Here is a 21,910-nt window from a genome sequence, read left to right as displayed (position 1 = left end):
CATAAAAGACAGTGGATTCAAAGAAATTTTTATTCATGAAACATTCATAAAACTAGACCCACCATTTTCCTGGTGAAAAGCCTTTGCAAACTTCTACTTAACTCTTTTGAAACTAAAGTATTCACTTCCTCCCATAGCATAGCGGCACAGTTGGTAGACTACAGGTTCAAATTCCCCAGAGGATAGACTTCATTTAATGTCTTTCCAAACTCTCCTCAGAATCACTGATACAGGAAAAGATAATTGTGTCATTTTTCATTCTCATCACACTTCCAAGATTGTTCTGACAATGGATTTATTTGATGCCTTTCAGAGTTCTCCTCAAAGACACAATCAAAAGAAAGAGAGTGCATCAAAGAATCTGGGGCATTTTTTGTTGTCCTTCATCCTTCATGATGAGACAAATTAAAAATAGAAAGAGACTCCAAATGAGATCTATTCTTGTTACCTCACGTTTCTTCTGGGACTAGCTTGCTAGTGATAAAAGCCCTCTTTCTTTGTTGAAATCTAACTTCTGCACGTGTTTAAGTTTTCTGAAACACGTAGACAGGACCTCATGACCTTTTCTAAAGTATAACTGACCTATAAATACACTTCATATAAGCTTTGTAAATTTAGAGGAAATTTAGAACCATCTTCATTTTAAAAACTCATAGAATTTCAAGATTGATAATTCTACTTTAAACAAAGTCTTCTTCTAGGATCAGGCAAACACAAAGATTAAGATAACCCTGGTTTGAAAGGCTGATCTCTCAAGGACATTTCTCAAACTTTATGGGCACACAGACCACTCTGAGATCTTGTTAAAATACAGGTTCCAATTCAATAAGTCTGCGATGGGACTTGAAATTCTTGTGTCTAACAAGCTCCCAGGAGATGGCAGTGCTCTTGATTATGATTTAGGTTAAGAAAAGGGAGGTACTTGCTTCTAGCACAAAAAAAGTTAAGAAGTTGCCCTAAACCTCTATAATAAAAATTTTGAAAAGTTTTAAGGCAATATTTTAAACAATCAAAATGAATGCAAAAAATACCCATGATCAAAACATACCAAATACTTTAACAAAGACAGGCAGTATTTTTCATTACAGCCCTATGCTATTTTATAGCAGAAATCCTTATTCCCAACACATGCTACCTTGCAGATCCTACCATGCAAGCTTAGGAGGGTAAAAATTGGGTGGGAGCAGATTGGGCATGGTAGGGCTTAATATATGGTAATTTTTCTTTAATTGTAGAGATTTTATTAACATTTTTCCATTTAATATCCATGATATGCATAGGATATTTGATAAGTGTATATAAAGACACATTTTCCCTTTGACCCCAAGTTCTAACACAGCTCCGCAGGGCATTGCTGCAGGTCTTCAGATCATTCTTGGAGCCACAAGGCAGCCCTGGCTGTCTGAGCAAAGAGCCTCTTTCTTGGTCTACATCTGAGGCCCACCTACTCAACATGGGTCACCAGCAGCAGCATGGACATCATCATTGGGAAGCTATGTAGAAATTTAGACTTTCAGGACCCTCCCATTCCAGAACTTCACAATCACGAGCTGCATTTTAACATGATCCAGAGATGATTTTATGTACAATAAAATCTGAGAAGTCTGGCTTTAAAAATTTCCAATCTCTCTCATCAGGATGTGAGCTCTTATTTCTCACATCCTTACATATGCCTTCTCTCTAGATCTGAGCCTGTGTGCTTGGGTGGTTTCTTCATGTCTTAAGTAAAAAAAGAAAGCAAATTTCCTGTGGCATGGTATCTTTTTATATTCCTAATTGTGTTTCTGAGCCAACAATGATAAATGGCCTCTAGAAAGAATCCTATCCTCACATGGAAGAAAGAGAAGGAATGAAAAATGTAGGTTTATGTCCATAGGAATGTTTGATGTCTGCTCAGTACCAACTCTTCTCTTGCAGAGAGATGGATAATTTTTCAAGAAGAATGTCAGGACTGACTGCACTAACCTTGAAACTTCAGTCCACTTGGGCTGTAAATTTCTACAAACTCACCAGTGAGTCTTTTTGAAAGAGAAGAGCAGAAGAGAAAGAGTGGGAATAGAGGAAATAATCTTGCCTCAGAAGCAAAAAGGAGAGTCTTGGAAATTAAATTCTGGGCAGTCCCAAAAAATGGCATTTATCTTCCACATTCACCTGAATGAAATGCATGCATTCCATAGGTAAAAATATGATCATCTACCACTCCCTCCAGGTAAACATGTCTTTACTAAAAAAAGTTTAAAATAAAAGAGTATAAGAGTTCCTTATACACTGTTGATGGAAGTGTAAATTGGTTCAGCGACTGTGGAAAACAGTATGGAGATTCAGCCCCAGACTGAAAAATAGAATAGCCATACAATCCAATGATTCCACAACTGTGTGTGTTTGAAAAAATAATCATTATCTTGAAAAGATATCTGCATCTTCCTGTTCATAGCCATATTATTTAAAATAGCCAAGATATGAAAAAAACCTGTGTCCATTGATGAATATATATGTGTGTATATATATACACATATATATATATGGCTTCCCTCATGGCTCAGACAATAAAGAATCTGCCTGCAGTGTGGAAGACCCAGGTTTGATCCCTGGACTGGGAAGTTCCCATGGAAAAGGAAATGCAATGCACTCAGTTTTCTTGCCTAGAGAATTTCATATACAGAGGAACCTGGCAGGCTATAACCCATGGGATGACAAAGTATCAGACATAACTGAGCAACTAAAACTTTCAAGTATTTACATAATTGAATATTTTCAGCTATATAAAGAAGAAAATCCCACCATTGCAAAAATATGGACGGACCTTGAAAACATTCAGTCAGTTCAGTTGCTCAGTCATGTCTGACTCTGTGCGACCCATAGACTGCAGCATGCCAGGCTTCCCTGTCCATCATCAGCTCCAGGAGCTTGCTCAAACTCATGTCCGAGTCAGTGATACCAACCAACCACCCGTCCTCTGTTGTCCCCTTCTCCTCCTGCCTTCAATCGTTCCCAGCATCAAGGTCTTTTCCAATGAGTCAGTTCTTCACATCAGGTTTTTTCTTCCAGTATTGGGGTTTCAGCTTCAACATCAGTCCTTCCAATGAATATTCAAGACTGATTTCCTTTAGGATGGACTGGTTGGATCTCCTTGCAGTGCAAGGGACTCTCAAGAGTCTTCTCCAACACCACAGTTCAAAAGCATCAGTTCTTCGGTGCTCAGCTTTCTTCACAGTCCAACTCTCACATCCATGCATGACAACTGGAAAAACCGTAGCTTTGACTAGATGGCCCTTTGTTGAGAAAGTAATGTTTCTGCTTTTCAATACGCTGTCTAGGTTGGTCATAACTTTTCTTCCAAGGAGCAAGTTTCTTTTAATTTCATGGCTGCAGTCACCATCTGCAGTGATTTTGGAGCCAAGGAAAATAAAGTCTCTCACTGTATCCATTATTTCCCCATCTATTTGCCATGAAGTGATGGGACCGGATGCCATGATCTTCATTTTCTTAATGTTGAGTTAAGCCAACTTTTTCACTCTCCTCTTTCACTTTCATCAAGAGGCTCTTTAGTTCTTCTTGGCTTTCTTCCATAAGGGTAGTATCATCTGCATATCTGAGGTTATTGATATTTCTCCTGGCAATCTTGATTCCAGCTTGTTTTTCTTCCAGCCCAGTGTTTCTTATGATGTTCTCTGCATATAAGTTAAATAAGCAGGGTGACAATATACAGCCTTGAAGTACTCCTTTCCCGATTTGGAACCAGTCTGTTGTTCCATGTCCAGTTCTAACTGTTGCTTCTTGATGTGCATACAGTTTTCTCAGGAGGCAGGTCAGGTGGTCTGGTATTCCCATCTCTTGAAGAATTTTCCACAGTTTGTTGTGATCCAAACAGTCAAAGACTTTGGCATAGTCAATGAAGCAGAAATAGATGTTTTTCTGGAACTTTTTTGCTTTATCGATGATCCAACGGATTTGGCGATTTGATATCTGGTTCCCCTGCCTTTTCTAAGTCCAGCTTAAACATCTGGAAGTTCATGGTTCATGTACTGTTGAAGCCTGGCTTGGAGAATTTTGAACATTACTTTGCTAGCTTGGGAGATGAGTGCAATTGCACGGTAGTTTGAGCATTCTTTGGAATTGCCTTTGGGATTGGAATGAAAACTGACCTTTTCCAGTCCTGTGATCACTGTTTAGTTTTCCAAATTTGCTGGCATATTGAGTAAAGCTCTTTCATAGCATCATCTTTTAGGATTTGAGACAGCTCAACTGGAATTCCATCACCTCCACTAGCTTTGTTCTTAGTGATGCTTCCTAAGGCCCACTTGACTTCTTATTCCAGGATGTCTGGCTCTAGGTGAGTGATCACACTGTTGTGGTTATCGGGATCATGAAGATCTTTTTTGTACAGTTCTTCTGTGTATTATTGCCACCTCTTCTTAATATCTTCTGCTTCTCTTAGGTCCGTACCATTTCTGTCCTTTATTGAGCCCATCTTTGCATGCAATGTTCCCTTGGTATCTCTAATTTTCTTAAAGAGATCTCTAATCTTTCCCATTCTATTGTTTTCCTCTATTTCTTTGTATTGATGACTGAGGAAGACTTTCTTATCTCTCCTTGCTGTTCTTTGGAACTCTGCATTCAAATGGAATTCAAATTGAAGACATTATGCTAAGTGAAATAAGTCACACAGAGAAAGCCAAATGATTTCACTTATAATGTGAAATAAGAAAAAAAACTCATAAAAACGGAGAAAAAATAGGTGGTTGTCAGAGATGGGGGTGGGGCATGGGGGAAATGGGTTATGGTCATGAAAAGGCACAGAACTTCCAGTTACAAAGAAGATAAGCCTTGGGGATATAATGTAGGACACAAAGATTATAACTAACAATTTTGTATTCCGTATTTGAAAGTTAAGAGAATAGATATGAAAAGTTCTGGTGGAAATTAACTAACTAAATTTATTATGGTTATTTTGCAATGTGTACATGTATCAAGTCATCATATTGTACAGTTTAATACAATGTTATATGTCAATTAGTACCTCATCTCAGTAAAACTAGAAAAAATTAAAAATAAAATAAAAAAGCATTTACTCCTTTTCACCAGTGGGGAACTAATATTTTGAAGAATTGAACAACTTAAAACATCATGGATTACAGAGTTCTCATGTTGAAGAATGCTTAGATAGCTATTTTCCAATGATTATTTACAATCCAGAAACCTGAAATAAAATCTTGGTTTGCCATTATAGAGGATCAACGTTTTATAGAGTTCATTGCTATCCAAACAGTGAAATAGAATACTATAGTGATTCCTCAATCTATATTCTCAGAGAACTAATCACAGTGACATCTGGTGAACAGTTGAAGGGATGTAAGTAGTGAAGTGAAATTAGATACATAATGAAGCTGGGTGGAGTGGGGGTTGAGAAATCAATGAGGTTTTGGATAGAGTCTATTTCTTCTGAAAATGAAGTGCCAGTTGTTTATTTTACATTGTATAATGTGCCTCTAAAACCACAATTCAATTGGCATACAAGTTTTAGAGATCCCTCTGCCACTGCCCTTGACATAAATTGGTTCGTAAAACTTAATATCAGAAAGCAAGAAAATGTTAGCATAAAAAGAATCATCTTCCATTTAAATAGCTGTCTAGCAAGGAAGGGTTAAATCTCAGAAATTGCAGCTGAAAAATATCATTTTTCTTTTGACAGTTCAGGTCACTAGAACTCCCATTCAGTAACTGCACATTTTAACCTGTAAAATCATCCTCCCTCCAGTGTTCTTTCCTTTCATCACAGGATATATACCACCCAGTTTGCTTTGTCTGATATTTGCTTTGACTGTGATCCATTTCATTCCTGCCCTTTCCTTCCTATTTTGTTGAGGAGTTGTTTTTTGTTTTTGTTTTTTTGTGTGTGTGTGCTTGCTAAAGGACTGGGATTGACAGTCCAAGAGACCAAAATCCTCTGTTTATCCAGAGGAAAGATAAGGAGAAAAGCAATGAGACTGTCAGCTTGGCTGACACCCAGGGCAGCCTCAGTCTTGCTGCTGAGACCCAACTCTTAAGAAGCTTGCCCACTGGACACTCTTTAGTTCTTCCCCAAGGTCCTGGTGACCTATGTAGCAAGGCACACTAGCATAGATACTAACTTCTAGGGAACTGCCTAATGTCTTGGTATTTAATGTGGATGGTAGGTGAAATCTGCAAGAAGATATGGAACAAACACATGGGTCTCTTAGCTCTCCCATTTCTCCCGCCCAAACTACAGTGGGTTTTGGCATAACTTAGTAACAAGCTTGCAAAACTAGGTGTACATGTGTGCACAGGTGATGCACACAGGCATGCATGTGGGCATGTAGGTGTGTATGTGAGTCGAGTCATGGCTGATTCTTTGGGACCCCACAGACCATAGCCCACCAGGCTCCTCTGTTCATGGAATTCTCCAGCCAAGAATACTGGAGTGGGTAGCCATTCCCTTCTCCAGGGGAATCGAACATGGGTCTCCTGCATTGCAGGCAGATTCTTTACCATCTGAGCCACCAGGGAAGCCCCACTGTAGTGAATTCTCAAACTTGCCATCTTTTCTGTCACCTGGAGATCTTGTTAAATTTCAGACTCTAATTTAAATGCTCTAATATGTGGCCTGAAATTCTTCATTTTCAAATAAGTTCCCAAGGCACTGCTGGTCCAATGACCATATTTTAAATGACAAGGGCTGTATTTAGGAAAGACCAAGAGGTACTTGTCACCAATCAAGTGCCTCCCTCAATCATTTCTAGAGTTGATTTCACGATAAAAACAAGGAAGTTACCTTGATACCTAAACCACTAAATCCCTCTAGAGTGAGCATCATTACCTCTGCATTAGTTCATTTCATTGTGGTGATGAACACTGATAGGATAAGGAACCCATAATTCAAGAAGAAACTATGTATCTATTTGCCAAATAGATACTCTGGACTAGGAACTGGACTAGGAACACTATACCCATGAGCCTGAAGAATACAGGATGCTCACACCCTGCCCTCATCCTTAAACTTGGGCTATAAGTTAATTGGCACAAGTCCTCTCTGCTGCTTGGGAGCTTGCCCTAGGAGTCTCCAGTTAATATGAATCATTTATTAACCCCCCTTCAACTGGAGACTAGACCAAATTTTATTTTCCAAACAACAGGCACTATTTTCCAACAACAACAATAGACACTATTGTCTGCTTTTATCCTAGTGGGTTGATCTCAATATGTTACCATTTTAAACAACAATGAGAAATATGTATAGTTTTTTTTTTTTAAGTAACTAGAAATGTTTCTTATCCAATAACTAGAGATTAATTTTTAACTTTGGAAGAATTAAATATCTCATACAAGCCAACCCTCAAGGCAAAATTCTAGGACACTTGCTTATATAAAGATGTGACAAGGTTTATATTAGCATTCCCTAGTCAAAATATTAAATTTGTTTCCTCATAATTGTGGGTCAGAACAGAAAAGTCTGACACATAATAGAACTCCTCATCGAATCTCCAAGGAACTCCCTTTCCAAAGTGGCTTAAAAATCTATCAGTAGAAAATGCACGTTGAGGAGACAACCTTTCATATGGAAAATTTTTTTTAAGGTTGGAAGTTGAGAGATCCTAAGTGGAAAATTATCAAAAGGTGTCACAGTTGCTGGACTTGCCTGGTGGCGCTGGTGGTAAAAAAAAGAAAAATAAAAACACACACACAAACACAAGGAGACTTAAGAAACTTAATAGATGTAGTTTTGATCCCTGGGTCAGGAAGATCCCCTGAAAGAAGGCATGGCAACCCACTCCAGTATTCTTGCCTGGAGAATCCCATGGACAGAGGAGCCTGGTGGGCTACAGTCCATGAGGTCACAAAGAGTCAGACACAACTGAAGCAACTTAGCACATACAGCATCACAGTCGGTAGACTCTTTTTGAAAAATAATGACACATTCTCTCTCTTCATGTCTGTAAACATCAGAAACCCTTACACATATGTATACCATGAGAAAACAAAAAAGTAAGCAAAAATGCCCTGTAATTTTCCTTTTATTTTTAATTTTTTTCTTGGTTATTTTTATGTTTTTTTAATCGACCACCCACTTCAGAGCCTAATCGGCAAGATACCAGCCATCTGCTTAAATCCTCACAACACAGCATTTTACATCCTTGTCTTCTGAGTCTATTCCTCTCCATTTTCTTATGGTCTCTGAATGTTATATTACTATCCATTTATATCAAAAGAACTAATGTGACCTTCTCTTCACTCTAGAAAAACAAACATTACATTATCTTGCTTGAGGGTTTGTTCTCAAATAAGCAGATCAGATTTTTGCTCTTTAAGTTATTTCTCATTTTGTGCTTTAAAACTTTTTCCTAAAAAATTAAGAAAAATACCTTCTGCCTTGTCCAATAAACTCTATTAAGAATAAAGCAATGATCACTTTTCATATTCAATACACATTATATTTATTTTCAGAAACTTCCAGGTTTGAGGTCACTGGCTTACTGAGGTTGTAAAACTCTGCAATGAGATCATATTATAAAAAAGGAGTACTACTCTAAATATAGATCATGCTATCTTAGAAACCATTTTTCATTTAAGTATAAGATCTCTAGGTCCTTACTTTATCTGCCTGATGGATCAGACTGTAAAGAATCTGCCTGCAATGCAGAAGACCTGGGTTTGATCCCTGGGTAGGGAAGATCCCCTGGAGAAGAGAATAAAAACCCACTCCAGTAGTCTTGCCTGGAGAATTCCATGAGCAGAGAAGCCTGGTGGGCTACAGTCCACGGGGTCCCAAAGAGTTGGTCACAACTGAGTGACTAACACTTTCACTTTCACTCCTCTAAAAAGAGTGATGTATCTCAAAAAGTTGTTAAGAAGGATGCCTAGAACTACTTTTCCAAATCATGTTTCTCATAACAATATTAGCAGTACGTATTCTAAAAGCTAAAAATCATAATCAAGGAAGTTAGGAAAACATGAAGCCAAACACAGTTCAACAGAATTTATTGCAGGAATTCTCTGAGCTTTTAGAGTTCTGCAGTAGAAACCGGCAAGGCACTGACCACTTCTCTTTTTTGCACATAGACATATTAAATTGCTACATCTTCCAACTGCTTTACTAGTAAGGTTGCAGCCATTTGACTGGTTCTATCCAATAGAACATGATCAGACTGATGTGCCATTTCCCGGTTCCACCTCCTTCTCTTTACTTGCTTCACTGTTTGGGAAGCTGAAGGCAGAGGATCCATTAGAGTCTTCAAAGGAAACTGGGGATGGTTGTGTAAGAACCTAATTGGAAAAGAATTTGAAAAAAAATAGATACATGTATAAGTAGTTAAAGAACCACTTTGCTGTACACCTGAAACTAACACAACGTTAATTAAATCAAGTAAAATCATAGCCTCACAACACTGTAAAACTTCTTTTAAATTAAATAAAACTAATTAAAATGATTTAAAGTCCTAAATGTAAGGCCAGAAACTATAAAACTCTTAGAGGAATACAGACAGAACACTCTTTGACATAAATCACAACAAGGTCCTCTATGACTCATCTCTTAGAGTAATGGAAATAAAAACAAAATAAACAAATGGGACCTAATTAAGCTTAAAAGCTTTTGCAAAACAAAGGAAACCATAAACAAGGTGAAAAGAAAACCCTCAGAATGAGAGAAAATAATAACAAATGAAACAACTGACAAAGGATTAATCTCCAAAATATATAAGCAGCTCAATACTAGAAAAACAAACAACCCAATCAAAAAAATGGGCAGAAGATCTTAACAGACATTTCTCCAAAGAAAACTTACAGATGGCTAACAAACACAGGAAAAGATGCTCAACATAGCTCATTATTAGAGCAATGAAAATCAAAACTACAATGAAGTATCTCTTCACACAAGTCAGAATGGCCATCATCAAAAAAAAAAAAAATCTACAAACAATAAATGCTGGAGAGGGTGTGGAGAGTAGGGAATCCTCCTACATTGTTGATGGGAATGTTAATTTAAAAAAAAAAAAAATGTGCACCATACCTTACTCGAAGACTCTTGAAGAACTCAGATGTTAAGTGATCTGCAGTGGATAGTGTGGGGTGTAAGTGGATGGTGTTATAAGTATAATGAATGTTATGTGAATGGTAAATACAGGGTACAAAGTGTTTGGTCTTCTTCTTTTTCTGGTTTTGTTTTTAGGAAACTTTGCTATGAAGAAAAGGCATAAGGACATAGCTAGAGGTAGACAGTGGGATGTCTGTTACACAGATCAGATCAGATCAGTCCCTCAGTCGTATCCAACTCTTTGCGACCCCATGAATCGCAGCATGCCAGGCCTCCCTGTCCATCACCAACTCCCGGAGTTCACACAGATCCACGTCCATCGAGTCCGTGATGCCATCCAGCCATCTCATCCTCTGTCGTCCCCTTCTCCTCCTGCCCCCAATCCCTCCCAGCATCAGAGTCTTTTCCAATGAGTCAACTCTTCGCATGAGGTGGCCAAAGTACTGGAGTTTCAGCTTTAGCATCATTCCCTCCAAAGAAATCCCAGGGCTGATCTCCTTCAGAATGGACTGGTTGGATCTCCTTGCAGTCCAAGGGACTCTCAAGAGTCTTCTCCAACACCACACTTCAAAAGGATCAATTCTTCAGCGAGTCCAACTCTCACATCCATACATGACCACAGGAAAAACCATAGCCTTGACTAGATGAACCTTTGTTGGCAAAGTAATGTCTCTGCTTTTGAATATGCTATCTAGGTTGGTCATAACTTTCCTTCCAAGGAGTAAGCATCTTTTAATTTCATGGCTGCAGTCACCATCTGCAGTGATTTTGGAGCCCCCAAAAATAAAGTCTGACACTGTTTCCACTGTATCCCCATCTATTTCCCATGAAGTGATGGGACCAGATGTCATGATCTTCGTTTTCTGAATGTTGAGTTTTAAGCCACCTTTTTCACTCTCCTCTTTCACTTTCATCAAGAGGCTTTTTAGTTCCTCTTCACTTTCTGCCATAAGGGTGGTGTCATCTCCATATCTGAAGTTATTAATATTTCTCCCGGCAATCTTGATTTCAGCTTGTGTTTCTTCCAGTCCAGCGTTTCTCATGATGTACTCTGCATAGAAGTTAAATAAGCAGGGTGACAATATACAGCCTTGATGTACTCCTTTTCCTATTTGAAACCAGTCTGTTGTTCCATGTCCAGTTCTAACTGTTGCTTCCTGACCTGCATACAGATTTCTCAAGAGGCAGGTCAGGTGATCTGGTATTCCCATCTCTTTCAGAATTTCCCACAGTTTATTGTGATCCACACAGTCAAAGGCTTTGGCATAGTCAATAAAGAAGAAGTAGATGTTTTTCTGGAACTCTCTTGCTTTTTCCATGATCCAGCAGATGTTGGCAATTTGATCTCTGGTTCCTCTGCCTTTTCTAAAACCAGCTTGAACATCAGGAAGTTCATGGTTCACATATTGCTGAAGCCTGGCTTGGAGAATTTTGAGCATTACTTTACTAGCATGTGAGATGAGTGCAATTGTGCGGTAGTTTGAGCATTCTTTGGCATTGCCTTTCTTTGGGATTGGAATGAAAACTGCCCTTTTCCAGTCCTGTGGCCACTGCTGAGTTTTCCAAATTTGCTGGCATATTGAGTGCAGCACTTTCACAGCATCATCTTTCACAATTTGGAATAGCTCAACTTGAATTCTATCACCTCCACTAGCTTTGTTCATAGTGATACTTTCTAAGGCCCACTTGACTTCACATTCCAGGATGTCTGTTACGCAAGGAGGATTTAAATATATTTCCACCATGAAGAGAAAGATTCTTTAGAGCAAAGAGGATGAGCAATAGCAGAGTAGGAATGATTGATTGTAAAAGTTCTCCAGGAGACCCTGGGACTCCAATTACCAGAGGATTAGCCTTCAATTGGAAAAAGCTTCCATCTTTTTCAAGATCTCAGAGCAGGGAAGAAGGATGAGCATAGAGACATATGTTTTTAGTGGCAGGGGGTCCAATCAACAGAGTGCTCCCTCAGTGGTTTAGGGATTTTCTCAGTAGGTTAAAGGCATTGTAATTGGCAAGTAGAAAAGAGGAGATGTGAGTGTTATTAGGATAGTCTCGGACAGTTACACTGAACTGATATAATTAAGAAGTAATTATTTGAATGCTAATTGTAATAAATTGAAGCAATATTGTCTTGGGGTTTTTGGAGCAAACACGTTATTTTTGAAAAATCATTTCTCTTTTTCCTTTGTAATAAAAAAGAACATTAGTAAAATTGCAAGGCTTTGCTAGTGGTTTTTAAAAGTGAATTATAGCTCTGCCATCTTCTAGGTATTTTCAGCCAATTTCTACGATTTATTTGGGAAGATAACAACAACAACAAAAAAAAACAGAAAGCCATATTTTCAACTACACAATCAGGAAAGGAAAATCACCAACTAATAACATTTCTCTATCTCAATCAGTGCTAGACTGCGTCATTACTTATTTGTAATAAACGTCTGAGTCCCCTTTTCTTGCCTCCGCTTCATTTTCTTCCTTGCTGTTACAAACCAAGTGCAGATGTGCTTTGCTCTCCTAGAGGAGAGGGCTCCAGCCCTGTTCTCATGAACTAGAGACACAGCCTGCTCTGCAAGTGTTCCAGAGGCAGAACCAACACTTGGGGGCTTAGAGACAGGGAAGCGGGAAGGGGGCGTGTTACCATCACAACCACCAGGCTTATCAGTAAGCCCCAGGAGAGAACTAAATGGAATAAAAATGTGACTGAAGACATGTAAGACTGCAGAAGTGTGGTCAGAAAGCCCTTTGATTAAAACAGAACCAAAATGCAGGTGCCACATAATAGCAGGAGGATGCCTTCTGCTATAGCCTTCCAGCCAGGATGCTCTTGAAAGCAATTCTATGTATATTCCAAAACTATGTTTGTCAGCAAGATTAAGTACATCAGGGAAGTACTAAGATGTACCAGACATGGCTCCATGCTTGGTACAGCGACTCTGTTATCATGGGTTACAACTGAATACCAACCTCTTGGACAAAAGTCAGAGTGAAGTCACTCAGTCTTGTCTGACTCTTTGCAACCCCATGGACTGTATAGCCTACCAGGCTCCTCAATCCATAGGATTTTCCAGTGGGTTGCCACTCCAGTACTGCAGAGTTCTTGCCTGGAGTATTCTTGCCTGGAGAATCCCCATGGACAGAGGAGCTTGGTGGGCTACAGTCCATGGGATTGCAAAGAGTCAGATATGACTGAACTGCTAAGCACCAACACCGAGGTGAAGTTACACAGAGAAGAACCAGAGGCAGGCTGGAAACAGGAAAGCCTTGCATGCTACTCCAAAGGTAATAAAGCACCCATTTGTACTATTATTCTTTCCACTTCACACACCAAAAAAAGGAATCATTGGATGATTCTGGAAAAGAGCCAGGTGATCCTTGCCCTAAGCCCACCCACAATTTGATTCAAGGCTTTTTCAAGTAACCTGGCCTCTTTAGAGCTCAGACTTTCTTTACAAAGGAAATTAAATTAGATCTATGATTTTCTGAGGTCCAGACACATTCAGGAATTTAATGGAGGGCTTTCCTAGTGGCTCAGTTGTAAGGAATCTACCTGCCAATGCAGGAGACGTGGGTTGGACCCCTGATTCAGGAAGATCCCATATACCTCAGAACAACTAAGTCCATGAGCCACAACTATTGAGTCTGAGCTCCAGAATTCAGGAGCCACAACTGCTGAGCCCATGTGCCCTAGAGTCTGTGCTCCACAAGAGAAGCCACTGCAAAGGGAAGCTAGCACATTGCAACTAGGAAGTAGCCCCCACTCTCTACAACTAGAGAAAAGTCTACACTGCAATGAAGACCCAGCATAGACAAAAGTAAATAAATAAATTTTTTTTTCAAGAACACATTGGAAGTGATGGGTGTCATCCCCTAAAGTATGAACTTGTAGATAAATAGACACAAAGATTTTGGAGCTTCCCCGGTAGCTCATCTGGTAAAGAATCTGCCTGCAGTGCAGGAGATACCAACTCAATCCCCGGGTTGGGAAGATCCACTGGAGAAGGGATAGGCTACCCACTCCAGAATTCTTGGGCTTCCCTTGTGGCCCAGCTGGTCAAAGAATCCACCTGAAATGCACTCCATTCTGGCCCGGAGAATTCCCTGGACTGTCCATGGGGTGGCAAAGAGCCAGAGCCACTGAGCGACTTTCACTTCTTACTACACAGATTTCAGATACTTCACTAGCCCTAACAGTCCAGCTATTGATCCTATCATGGATTGAATTGTGTCTCCTAATAAGATATGTTTAAGTCCTAATCCTTGATACTTGTGAAGCAACCTTGTTTGAAAACTGGGTCTTCTTAGACAACATCATCCTGGATGGGAGACAGAAGGTGGTTTGCCTGTGAAATGAAAATATCTCCTGCCATGTCAGTAAGCAAGAAATGTCACAGCCATCAATGACTTCTGGCCTCCAAATGTGAATGAGGGCTCCCCAAAACTGAGATCCAGTGGGTGCTGCCACCTATCAAGGTGATTGCTGAAGAGCTGGGGGTATGCAAGAAGCAGTCATCTGCCACTCCTTAAGGTGAACAATGAAACAGGATTTGGTCTCAGAAGGCTGAGGTGCTTACGAAACGACTGAATTCAGTGAGCCCAGAGGCTTGCATCTTCCTATATATAGAACGCTAAATTCCTTAACTTGTTATCTTGATGTTCAGACTGCCTGCTCCCTTTGTTGCTAACTTGTGTACAGCCTGACTCCCCCTCTTATTGGAGTAGTTTTCTGAGAGCTACTGAGATGCTGTCTCCTGGGCTCAGAGTTCTAAACATTCCCACCAAATAAAATAACTCTCTACTTTCAGGTTGTGACCATATATTTTCATCAACAGCCCTGAGCTGTATCTGTTTGTGTGCTTCCAAGAAGAGGAGAAGAGACAGAGATACCTCATGTGATGATGGAGGCAGAGACTGAAGTGGAGCATTGACACCCTAAGGAATGCCAAGTATTGCTAGAAACCACCAGTCCATCCTAAAGGAGATCAACCCTGAATATTCATTGGAAGGACTGATGCTGAAGCTGAAGCTCCAATACTTTGGCCACCTAATGCAAAGAACTGACTCACTGGAAAAGACCCTGATGCTGAGAAAGATAGAGGGCAGGAGAAGGGGATGACAGTGGATGAGATGGTATGATGGCATCACTGACTCAATGGACATGAGTTTGAACAAACTCCGGGAGATAATGAAGGACAGGGAAGCCTGGTGTGCTGCAGTTCATGGGATGGCAAAGAGACACGACTGAGCAACTGAACAGCAACCAGAAGCTGGAGGAGGCAAGGAAGGATCTTTCCCTAGAGACTACAGAGAGTGTGTGGCCCTAAAGAAAAGCCCACACAGCTGATACCTTATTTCAGACTTCCAGCCTCCAGAACTGGGAGAGAATAAATTTCTGTTGCTTTAAGCTGCCCAGTTTGTGGTTCTTTGTTATGCAGCCCTCAGATCTAATATAGACCCAGCAATGTGACTCCCCAGACAAGTAACTGTTAGTTCATCTCTAACACTCACACACACCCCATCAGCAAATCCTCTTTGGCATTACCTGCAGATTATATCCAGACTTGGATCATTTCACTACCTCCCACTCTAGTTCTCTGGTCCAAGCCTTTGTCAATCACCTCTTGCTTAGATATCACATTTTTCTACTTTAGTCAGTGTTAGGCTGCTCCGTTGCTTATTGTTAATAAACTTCATGTTCCCCTTTTTTGCTCACCTCTTCATTTTTCATTTTCTATTACAAATCAATGCAGACATGTTTTCCTGCCCTTGGAGCTTGCATGCCTTTATCTCAACCAGAGGGCAGCAACTAGGACATGTGTGTGGACCCATCTGCAAGTAGAGATTCTAATTAATGATATTTCCCTACACCATGATCTACTAGGTGTATGTATGCCATGTCCCAGTCCCCAGCAAGACTCAAGAGACTACAGAAGTGACTTCCTGGAGCCCCTTGAGTTTACAAATAAACTTGTTTTTAAATAAATTTTTATTGGAACACAACCATGACTATTCATTGATACATTGTACACAGCCACTTTCGTGCTACAACAGCAAAGTTGAATAGTTGCAACAGAGACTATATGCCTCACAAAGACTAAACTATTTACTCTCTGACCCTTAATTGAAAATGTTTGCCCCCTGCTCTAGACTACCTGGGACTCTGAAATTCTCTGTGCAAAAGGCTCAGAATTCCCTTCCAGGGGCTGCTTGAGCTTCTGTAACAATGAAGATGAAAGTGAAAGAAAGTGAAGTCGCTCAGTCGTATCCGACTGTTTGAGACCCCATGGACTGTAGCCCATCAGCCTCCTCCATCCATGGGATTTTCTAGGTAAGAATACTGGAGTGGGTTGCCATTTCCTTCTCCAGGGGATCTTCCCAACCCAGGGATCAAACCCTGGTCTCCCGCATTTCGGGCAGACACTTTACTGTCTGAGCCACCAGGGAATCCCAACTATGAAGATATTTCTTTTAAAATTAACTTTATTCACTCTGTTTCCCAATTAGGCATCAGGTAAAGTTATATATAAATCACCATGATTAATATGCATATATAAAACAAATACTTAGACTTTGCCAGTGGTTACCCTTATAAGCGGCTCTGGTGAAGTATTCCTGACATGGGCTATGACAAGAGTCATTGTTGAGTTTTCCACCAGAGACTCTCACACTATTCATTCAGTAGATTTTCAACAATGATGATATCCAAGCTGTGGACAAAAATAGAATTACTAATTATGCACCAGCGGGGATATATCTCAGAATAATGTAGATACACTCCATGCTGTCATGAAGTGGACAGCCAAGTAAGGAACCCAGAAATCAAACAAACATTAGTATAAAAAATATCTACTTGAACTTCTCTTACATGCTAGAAAGGACAGTGAGGGGTTGCAAAGCAATTAGAAGAGGTGAACCAACTTTGACTGGCAGGGAGGGAGGAGATCACAGGAGACTCCTTTGAGGAAATGACATTTAAACTGAGCCCACTGGGATGCATAGATGTTAGCTGAGCAAGGACAGAGCATTTGTCATGGCCCTGAAGCACAGGAGAGCTTTGATCAACTGTAGGAAGAGCAGTGTGGCTGGAGTGGAGTGAGCAAGGTGGCAATGGTGTTAGACTAGACTGAAGACAGCTGTAGATCCTAGATCAAAGACAGTCCTCTACACAGAGTTCACGCACTTTTCTGTAAAGACCAGAAGATTAGTATTTTAGATTTTGTAGACCAAGTAGCAAAATCAAGGATATATGCAGTCAGTCTATATCAAGATAGAGAAGAAATTCTCACACATTTTTATTGACAAAATACACTACCAATACAGTACAATTTTTATTTGTGATTAGATCAGATCAGATCAGTCGCTCAGTCCTGTCTGACTCTTTGAGACCCCATGAATCGCAGCACACCAGGCCTCCCTGTCCATCACCAACTCCCGGAGTTCACCCAGACCCACGTCCATCGAGTCAGTGATACCATCCAGCCATCTCATCCTCTGTTGTCCCCTTCTCCTCCTGCCCCCAATCCCTCCCAGCATCAGAGTCTTTTCCAATGAGTCAACTCTTCCCATGAGGTGGCCAAAGTACTGGAGTTTCAGCTTTAGCATCATTCCTTCCAAAGAAATCCCAGGGCTGATCTCCTTCAGAATGGACTGGTTGGATCTCCTTGCAGTCCAAGGGACTCTCAAGAGTCTTCTCCAACACCACACTTCAAAAGCATCAATTCTTCGGCGCTCAGCCTTCTTCACAGTCCAAATCTCACATCTGTACATGACCACAGGAAAAACCATAGCCTTGACTAGATGAACCTTTGTTGGCAAAGTAATGTCTCTGCTTTTCAATATGCTATTTAAGTTGGTCATAACTTTCCTTCCAAGGAGTAAGAGTTTTTTAAATTCATGGCTGCAGTCACTATCTGCAGTGACTCTGGAGCCCCCAAAAATAAAGTCTGACACTGTTTCCACTGTATCCCCATCTATTTCCCATGAAGTGATGGGACCGGATGCCATGATCTTCGTTTTCTGAATGTTGAGCTTTAAGCTCACTTTTTCACTCTCCACTTTCACTTTCATCAAGAGGCTTTTGAGTTCCTCCTCACTTTCTGCCATAAGGGTGGTGTCATCTGCATATCTGAGGTTATTGATATTTCTCCCGGCAATCTTGATTCCAGCTTGTGTTTCTTCCAGTCCAGCATTTCTCATGATGTACTCTGCTGCTGCTGCTAAGTCGCTTCAGTCGTATCCGACTCTGTGTGACCCCAGAGATGGCAGCCCACCAGGCTCCCCCACCCCTGGGATTCTGCATATAAGTTAAATAAACAGGGTGACAATATATAGCCTTGACGAACTCCTTTTCCTATTTGGAACCAGTCTGTTGTTCCATGTCCAGTTCTTACTGTTGCTTCCTGACCTGCATACAAATTTCTCAAGAGGCAGGTCAGGTGGTCTGGTATTCCCATCTCTTGAAGAATTTTCCACAGTTTGTTGTGATCCACACAGTCAAAGGCTTTCGCATAGTCAATAAAGCAGAAATAGATGTTTTTTGGAACTCTCTTGCTTTTTCCATGATCCAGCAGATGTTGGCAATTTGATATCTGGTTCCTCTGCCTTTTCTAAAACCAGCTTGAACATCAGGAAGTCCACGGTTCACATATTGCTGAAGCCTGGCTTGGAGAGTTTTGAGCATTACTTTACTAGCATGTGAGATGAGTGCAGTTGTGCGGTAGTTTGAGCATTCTTTGGCATTGCCTTTCTTTGGGATTGGAATGAAAACTGACCTTTTCCAGTCCTGTGGCCACTGCTGAGTTCTCCAAATTTGCTGGCATATTGAGTGCAGCACTTTCACAGCATCATCTTCCAGGGTTTGAAATACCTCAACTGAAATTCCATCACCTCCACTAGCTTTGTTCGTAGTGATGCTTTCTAAGGCCCACTTGACTTCACATTCCAGGATGTCTGGCTCTAGATGAGTGATCACACCATCGTGATTATCTGGGTCATGAAGATCTTTTTTGTACAGTTCTGTGTATTCTTGCCATCTCTTCTTAATATCTTCTGCTTCTGTTAGGTCCATACCATTTCTGTCCTTTATCGAGCCCATCTTTGCATGAAATGTTCCTTTGGTATCTCTGATTTTCTTGAAGAGATCTCTAATCTTTCCCATTCTGTTGTTTTCCTCTATTTCTTTGCATTGATCACTGAAGAAGGCTTTCTTATCTCTTCTTGCTATTCTTTCGAACTCTGCATTCAGATGTTTATATCTTTCCTTTTCTCCTTTGCTTTTCACTTCTCTTCTTTTCACAGCTATTTGTAAGGCCTCCCCCAGACAGCCATTTTGCTTTTTTGCATTTCTTTTCCATGGGGATGGTCTTGATCCCTGTCTCCTGTACAATGTCACGAACCTCATTCCATAGTTCATCAGGCACTCTATCTATCAGATCTAGGCCCTTAAATCTATTTCTCACTTCCACTGTATAATCATAAGGGATTTGATTTAGGTCATATCTGAAAGATCTACTAATCAGAAGAATGGAATTCTTTTGGGAGAGGATATACTTTCATTTGCAGCTTCAAAGTTAGTATTTCCTATGATTAAAATTGATTAGATTTTATGTGTTTCATCTCTGAAAATGTCTTTTCACACATATAGGTATACCAAATACCAATATAAACCCACGATTTCACTTGAACATCTCTATCATTTGGAATCAGGCATTTGTAGAATTCTGTTATACTCTTCTCTTGATATTTGCCTTTTAACTTACCTTTATGTTGCATATTAATCATTTCCAACAAAAGTTAGGTGGAGGCTTCTCAACTACACAATCAAAATGGGTTTTGAAACACAAAGTTTCCTTTGCACATGCATTGAGGTCTGAAAAGCGCTGCTGGCATTGTAGATAGACTCTGCTGAAAGGTCATTTGTTTTATCATATTTGATGATGCTGGATAGTCTTTCTTATCAAGTGACAAGTTGATAAAAAATATAAGATTCTAGACCACAATTCAATAGTAGATTTTTAATCTTATATGATATACAGTTTTGTCTGTTTCTCAAATGTTTGTCTTATTCCCTTACTGGAAACCAAAGTTTTAGCTTTCCACAATCCAATTTATAAGGCATACTCAGTTTCAGTTAAGAGTTTTATACAGTATGGCTTCAGACAGTAAAGAATCTGCCTATAGTGCAGGAGACCAGAGTTTGATCCCTGGGTCAGGAAGATCCCCCTGGAGAAGGAAATGGCAACCCCCTCCAGTATTCTTGCCTAGAGACTCCCATGGACAGAAAAGCCTGGTTGGGCTACAGTACATGGGGTCACAAAGAGTCAGATGTGACTGAGGGACTAACTTTTATACAGTATATACATATATATATATACATATATATACTGTATATATACATATACAGTATATACATTTATATACATGTATATATATACATATATATACATATATATATATAAATATATATACATATATATATATTTATCAATCCAGAAGATAAAATGATCAGGAAACAGGACCAACAGTCCAGTTGTGGACAGTTGGAACTGGAAATATGTCATCTCTTAGATCCACTTCTTTCTTTGCTGTTCTCACAGCATTTCTCACCATAGGTGAGTCCTTAGCACAGATGGTCCTTTACTCAAAATTCTGTTTCAAGAACCTCAGAGGAACTTTCCACCAAATTATCCTAAGTGCTTAGTTGGCAATAAAGCCAGCAAGCAAGTGTTTGTTGTAATAGTTTTGCAAGAATTTAATGAATTTCTGCAGTCTGAAGTCTACTGAGAAAACTCCCACATACTGACATGACTGAGTGGAAAGATCAACTGAGATTCTGCTTCTCACTGTGCCAAATCCCCATCCCTTTAAAGACAAGCAAAGGACCCCAAAAATAAAACAGCATTGGCAGATGGACTTGAGAGCTGAAAGCTGAAGATAGAAAGTGATCCTTCATAAATGTGTACCTGTTTTCGTTTTCTAGTGACCATAAACTCAGAGGTATAAAGCACAGTTATACTGTATAAAGTACAAAGCACTTTAGCTCACAGTTTCATAGAAAGATCCATCATGGTGTGACTGGGTCCTCTGCTTGAAGCTGAAACTGATGGGAGTGAGTTCTCATCTGAAGGGTCTGGGGGAAAATCTTCCAAGCTCACTCTTGTCAGAAATCAAAAACTGCAGGTTGAGGGACTATTAGCTGGGACCACACTTCTCAGTTCATTTAGGCTGCAATATTCCTTAACAGAGGACTTCTCTGGTGGCTCAGTGGTAAAGAATCCTCCTGCCAATACAGGAGATCCAGGTTCACTCCCTAGGTGGGGAAAATCCCCTGGAGACGGGAATAGCTACATACTCCAGTATTCTTGTCTGGAGAATTCCATGGACAGAAGAGCCTGGTGAACCATAGTCCATGAGCTCACAAAGAGTCAGACACAGCTTAGTGACTAAACAACAACAACATTTCTCAACAGGTGACACCCAGTCCAGCCCATCCAGATAATCATTAATTGTGCCACATAACAACCTAAGCAAAGGAGAAAAATACATCTGATTCATATTCCTGTAGATTGTGAAGAGTGTGTACACAGTGGGAGGGAGAATTTGGAGGGTGGGATTCCAAGAGAAAAACAGAAGTTTAATACACATGTAGGTATACAGGCACCAGGGTACAATTCTTTTTGCCTTTTGACATTTTAGATTTCATTTCTGAATCTCAAAAAGTAATCTTCGTACTAGAAATGGTGTTGCAGTGCAAGATTTGTAGCTGAGTACTATGATGATTCCATAAATTTAAAAAATGGTAAAATATCAGAGGGCAGAAGAGCTCCATGGACATGACAGCTCAAATAATAATTTCATTTCTAA

Source organism: Bos mutus, chromosome 20 (assembly GCF_027580195.1).
Source record: "Bos mutus isolate GX-2022 chromosome 20, NWIPB_WYAK_1.1, whole genome shotgun sequence".
In the NCBI taxonomy this organism is placed as follows: domain Eukaryota; kingdom Metazoa; phylum Chordata; class Mammalia; order Artiodactyla; family Bovidae; genus Bos; species Bos mutus.
The sequence above is the reverse complement of the archived record's forward strand: the minus strand, read 5'-3'. Positions refer to the sequence as shown.